The following is a 6,397-nucleotide window of genomic DNA, read 5'->3' as shown; positions in this document are numbered from 1 at the left end:
CCCTGCACTATGGATCAGATTCCAGAGAACTTGAATAGCTCTTGTCCTCTTTCCTGGGTGACCATGTGCTTTTTGCCCCTTTTCTACAGTTCTCAGAGTTTATGATCACCAGACTCACATCAGAAGCCACTGGACCTGGTGAAGGGTTCCAAGCGGTTCTCACGTGGCATAAGAAGCTGCAGGCGTAGGCTCAGGCAGGAACCAGAGCCCCATGGTGAAGACAGTGTCTCACCAGGAGCTGCCTGCCTGCCGGTGGCTAGAGTATGTATGCATGGGTGCCACCACGCTTGCCTTGCTTTTCATAGATGAAGACTGAGGACTCACAGCCACAGGATCTGTGGCCTCTCATGGGCTGCCTGGGTGTGAGGTGGAGAAAGGCCTGCTCCCTGCCTATCTCAAGATTGCCCAAACAGGTGGTGTTTAGATAAGGAACACCCAGAAGACATACCAGTGCAAGGGCCTGGTTGGTTTGTGTGTGCGTCGGCTCACGTCTCCCTCATGTCAGTCTCATTTCGTGCTGCCCTGGTCACTAGTAGCATCCCCGTCTTCAATGGCAAGACCTAGACAGGCCATTGCTAGCAGAGCGCTGGTGAGAGTGGAGTATGCACGTACTCTGTGCCATGTATGTGCGTCCAGGAGCAAGGGAGGGGAGAGAGATGGGGGAGAGAGCTGGGAAGGGAGAGAGCTGGGGGGAGAGAACTGGGGGGAGAGAGCTGGGGGGGAGAGAGCTGGGAGAGAGCTGGGGGAGAGAGCTGGGGGAGAGAGCTGGGGGGAGAGAGCTGGGGGAGAGAGCTGGGGGAGAGAGCTGCAGGGGAGAGAGCTGGGGGGAGAGAGCTGGGAGAGAGCTGGGGGGAGAGAGCTGGGGGGAGAGAGCTGGGGGAGAGAGATGCAGGGGAGAGAGCTGGGGGGAGAGCTGGGGGAGAGAGCTGGGGGGAGAGAGCTGGGGGAGAGAGCTGGGGGAGAGAGCTGGGAGAGAGAGCTGGGGGGAGAGAGCTGGGAGAGAGCTGGGAGAGAGAGCTGGGGGGAGAGAGCTGGGAGAGAGCTGGGGGGGAGAGAGCTGGGGGGAGAGAGCTGGGGGGAGAGAGCTGGGGGAGAGAGCTGGGGGAGAGAGCTGCGGGGGAGAGAGCTGCGGGGGAGAGAGCTGGGGGGGAGAGAGCTGGGGGGGAGAGAGCTGGAGGGAGAGAGCTGGGGGGAGAGAGCTGGAGGGAGAGAGCTGGGGGGAGAGAGCTGGGGGGAGAGAGCTGGGGGGAGAGAGCTGGAGGAGAGAGCTGGAGGGAGAGAGAGCTGGGGGGGAGAGAGCTGGGGGGAGAGAGCTGGGGGGAGAGAGCTGGGGGAGAGAGCTGGAGGGAGAGAGAGCTGGGGGGGAGAGAGCTGGGGGGAGAGAGCTGGGGGGAGAGAGCTGGGGGAGAGAGCTGGGGAGAGAGCTGGGGGAGAGAGCTGGGGGGAGAGAGCTGGAGGAGAGAGCTGGAGGAGAGAGCTGGGGAGAGAGCTGGAGGAGAGAGCTGGGGGGGAGAGCTGGGGGGGAGAGAGCTGGGGGAGAGAGCTGGGGGGGAGAGAGCTGGGGGAGAGAGCTGGGGGGGAGAGAGCTGGGGGGGGAGAGAGCTGGGGGGGAGAGAGCTGGGGGGGAGAGAGCTGGGGGAGAGAGCTGGGGGGGAGAGAGCTGGGGGGAGAGAGCTGGGGGGGGGAGATCAAAGGGAAGGGAACTCAGAAAGAAATATTTATCAGGAGAGAGGGCTAAGCAAGAAGACCTGGACAACTCATCAGGAGTCTGGTAAGGAGTGAGCCTCCCCATTTTCCATGTGACCCAGGCAGGGTCTCTGGTGGTGACAAGGTTTAGGGACAATGAAGAAGGAAGTTGTGAGAGATTTAAAAGCCCAATACCATTTATAGGAATTAAAAATGCACATGCATATGTTCTCATAGCACACACAGGGATGGGAGTGGGGAGCAGGGAAGGGAGTAGGAAACATTTGTAGTGAGAGAAAGGGATGCGCACACAGATAGATAGATGGAGAGACAAATGGCGTGGGCCAGGGGTGACAAGGGCAGTGAGCTAAGATGTAATCAGCTCAATGATTTACCCTGGGGGTTAAGAACACTCGTGTGTCCCTGGCCTAATTTGGTGAAAACTGAGGCTGAGAAGCATAGGAACTGGGGAAGTGCCCCCCCTTCTCCTCCCCCTCACACCCTCCCCCCTCCCCTGCAAACACTCAGCCTGGTTGGGAACAGGGACTTGTCCCACATGTGGGCTGTGGTCCTGGCCAATTTTGTTGGAATCTTCAAAGACAAATGAGCTCATCTGACATCTGCTGTTCACGTCTCTGTGTCTCTGTGAGTCTATGAGTTTGTCTTTGTGAGGATTTGCATATGTATAAAAGAGAAACTTGAATGAAAAACATTTGAAACTATTAGGAGTGGTTTTCTCAGGAAAGTGGAGGGGAGCTTTAGGGGAAGGATTTCATTTTTTGTTTTATGTTCTGTTTAAAATGTTTCCAAAGAACATGCATTATTTCTGGAACAACCCCAGATCTACCGGACAGTTACATGTGGTTCTGGGAAATTTTCTTTATTTTGGTTGCAGCATTTGGATGTGGTTTTTAATGTTTAATAATTCCCTACTGAGCTCCCAATCTGACCAATAAAGAAAAGAGGAAAGTCAGCCCTTCCGCATGCTAGTCATCTGCCCACAGTTGGCTTGCCTTAGCAAACTTTGATCTCTTTGTAAAGTGATTGGTTTGTGGCCTCCAATTCTGGCTATTTGAGACCCTGACATATTGTTCCAGGCCCCTGGATGGAGTTACTGGAAAGCATTGAACACTAGAATCGGTGGTGCTGGGAGAAAGAAATGCATGTCACCATTTCCCGTGATGTTTATGGTCCCTTCATGGATCCTTCCCTTTGGTTTCCTGACTACCACCTGAATTATACTAATTACACACGTCTACTGTGGGTTCATGGCCAGAACATCATAGAGCAATGTCATTTCACGGGGAAAATGATGTTGCTGCACATGTTTGATTCTGTTTCAGTTTCTTATGTTGAAAATGCCCAATATTCATATTGAATTTCAGTATTCATAGCTCATAAGCATTCATGTATAGTAGTGGTTTCATATTTGTCATTTTTGACTCTTGTAAACTTAGGAAGGTGACACGTGGTACATGAAGAATTCCTAAAGGCATTCTTCATGGATACCCTTTACCCTTTACTCTTGTTCAGTACAGAGTGTTTATGATGGGGCATACAAAAGACACAGAAACTTTACAAGTCTGATACAAGTGGGTCTGGCAGTATCTCCTTTTCTCTCTGTTTGCCTTTCTCTTACCTCATTTCTCTCAGTGTCTGTGTCTCTGTCCTCTTCCCATTCCTCCCCTCTCCCTCCCCCAATTCTGCACCTTCTGTGAGGTTACAGCAAGAAGAATTCCAACTGAAAACCAAGAAGTTCCCCCGGAACTAGGTCCAATGGCAGAACTATGAGATAGGCACTGAGCGGAGACAGACCACCCAGGCTGTGCAGGCCAGGGGCCCCCATTGTCTCTCCCAACCTTCCTGCTTTGTGAGCTGAGATCATCAGACAGTGAAGATCCGCTCAGCTCCGCCCACTGCCTGGTGAAGAGGGTTCCCGGGCCACCTCCTCTCCACAGTGTCCTGTAGGCAAGGAACACTGCATGTTTGGGGGGGGGGAGCCTGTGCTCCTCGGCCTGCTAGGGTCCTGTGGGAGAGCCTGGAGGGCAGAAGGGGCCACCACGGGACTCACGGTGCCTTTGCAAGCCTGGGGTGGAGCACTTGGAAGTTCTGAATGATGTTCGTGTGTCTGTTTACCTTTCCAGGAGACATGATGCGTAGGCGTGGCCCTGGAGCGTGAGGGAAAGAACTGTGAGCATAGGGAATGGAGATGTTGGTTGACTCACACAGGACCAGGGCTTCCCAGCAGCTGCGCTTCTTACAGTCTAAGGTTGACAGGATGGGAAAAGTAGACTCAAGATCCGTAAACACAGACAAGGTTGGAGCAACACTGTCCTAAGACCACAGCCAGGCAACATTTATTGCACTTAGAAAACATTGTTTTTCAGTGCATGGATGTTTTTTAGAGAAATTGTGTAGTCTCTTTTTTATGTGTTACAGTCTCCAAAGAATCGGATCGTTGAGCAGAGATTTAGAAAGCCTAGAAAGAAAATCTTTGAACATTTTAATAACTGGCAAAACAATACAATGTGAATAGGATTCAGAGCTGTGTTCATGCTGGGGGTAGAGGCTGAACAAAGGTATGGAAAGGAAGTTTCTGTCAAATACACATTTCACAAAAAGTCATTCCCTTCTATATGGACAAGTGTACCGGGTCTACATTTCAATTCAAATAAAGATAGTGTCGCAGAGTGCTTCCTGCTTCTCTCCCTTCCTGTGGTAACTTCCAGAAGACAGCAATGATTCTCAGTGTTGATGAGAGTCTGAGCAGTTTGTTTTGAGGGATGAGGTTGAAACAAGATCTTGCTAGATAGTCAAGCTGAACTTGAAGTCACAATACTCCTGCCTTCACTTCTCAAATGCTGGGACTACAGGCATGTACCACTGCACCTGGCTCTTGAACTCCTCTTAAAAGTTAAACTCTTGAAGATTCCCAAGCAGATCTAAATAATTTATCATCGTGATATTCAAGTGTGTGAGTATGCACAAACCTTAAGTATTAGTGCAAATTCCGTGTACCTAATGACTCAAATTCCACTTTAAAACCATGTCAACAAAAATTACATTAATGTGCTGGATTGATGGATGCACGGAAAAGATGGTACACCCAGTGCCGGCTCTTCCCAATGTCCCCACCTCCCACCTTGCCCATCTGCATAAAAGCCTGGCCCCTAGTTTACCTTCATTTGCATCCAATGCATTTTCTCAGTTGTTGAGATGCAATAGTGAATATAACCATAAGACCATAAGAAGATCATAAACGCAATCTCAGACATGAGCACAAAATCACGACAGATTCAGCCTGAGGTCATTGTATATGTGCTCCCGGACATTCTTACGTAAACTCATGTTGTTACCATTGTCTTGGGGTTTCATTGGTAGCAAACTATCTCCAAAACCTAGTAAGCAAAACGACCCTTCTGAACCAGCTCTGAGCCTGCCTTGGTAGTTTGGGCTGAGTGTGGCCATATGGGTCTTCTCTTAGTCTTCCCGTGATTCTGATACGGCTTCAGGCAAACTGGGTACCCTGGTGTCTCCAATGGCCTCTCTCACTGGTTGGTGTTGGCTGAGATGAGCCATACGTGCCCAGCCGCCAGCTGACCAGCTGTCAGTTCCCACGGCTGCCTAGCTTCCAAGGCAGTAAGGAAGCAACCTCTCAGGGACAAGCACGGTGGTCTTCTGCTGTGGTCCTATCTCCTAGCGACCCACTGGCTAGAGTAAGATGCGTGACCACACTTAGCTTCCAGGACAGGGAAAAAAAACCCTCAAAAACTGTCCTTACAATGGGAAGAACAGCAAAACTTGACAACTCTGGTATTTTTTTATCTAACTCTTGGTTGTGGGAAGGGGACCCCATGTGTGGGTACAACAAAAACAACACTGAGGGACATGAGTTGGGAGTCATTCCGGGCCACGTCCAAGACACACTTCCACCACTGAGGACAGACCGGGGCTGTCCAGCAAGGATAAACAGCCTTCCCATGAAACGCTTTCCATCTGCTCCAGTTCCTTTGTTCCTGAGCGATTGTACCAAAACACGGATTAGCTCTGCTCGAGGGTGTTCAAACAGAGGAAATGAAGGGGAAGGAAGATATCCTTGCTCCTCGTCAGGAAATCAACTGGCCACTCCTCAAGAATGTCGCCCGCTGCTCAGGCCAGAGGAGGACAGGACGTGGATGCAATCTTGCGTTCACATTTGAGACCCATAAAACAAAGAACACAATGTAAGAAAGAGCGGAGGCTCACTGTGAATCCAAAAAGGGAGTCTGTGCTTGAGTTAATTTGAGAAGCCATTAGCCTTTTTTTAATAGAAGCTGAACTTGGATGTTTGCTATTAAAATTTTGTTACCCAAATAGAATTTAACCAATTATTCCAGAGTAGTGAATTTTCATGCATCCTAGAAAAGTAGAGAGATACAGCACTCAAGAGCACCAGAAACACATCTGTCTAGGGGCTGATCTGAGATCATGGAGTTCATCATCTTCTGGAGCTTGGAACACAGAGTTGGAGCTCATAAACCAGCACATCTGTGTTTAAACCTTGGAGCCGTTGGGTGTCTTCTAACTACTTTCAAAATCAACAAGTTTGTTAAGTTAACCGAGGCTCAAGTTTTTACCTATAAAATGAAGATGATTGTAGCTTCCTCACAAGGTTGTTTTAGATATTTAGCATGGTAATTTGCCTGTTGACAATACCAATTACCCAGCACAC

The 6,397-nt window shown here is 50.1% G+C and overlaps 1 long non-coding RNA gene across 1 annotated transcript; it reads left to right on the top strand.

Annotated features, from left to right (window-relative positions):
- Positions 1-490: 490 nt before the first annotated feature.
- On the top strand, positions 491-3,862 carry LOC138825452 (uncharacterized). The gene is made up of 3 exons (XR_011371408.1): positions 491-589; positions 1,726-1,771; positions 3,831-3,862. It is a non-coding gene; the product is annotated as an uncharacterized lncRNA (long non-coding RNA).
- Positions 3,863-6,397: the final 2,535 nt, after the last annotated feature.

Source organism: Dipodomys merriami, unplaced genomic scaffold, assembly GCF_024711535.1.
Source record: "Dipodomys merriami isolate MVZ:Mamm:240054 unplaced genomic scaffold, mDipMer1.0.p SCAF_1, whole genome shotgun sequence".
Lineage (NCBI taxonomy): Eukaryota > Metazoa > Chordata > Mammalia > Rodentia > Heteromyidae > Dipodomys > Dipodomys merriami.
This window is presented reverse-complemented; position numbering and strand designations above follow the sequence as displayed.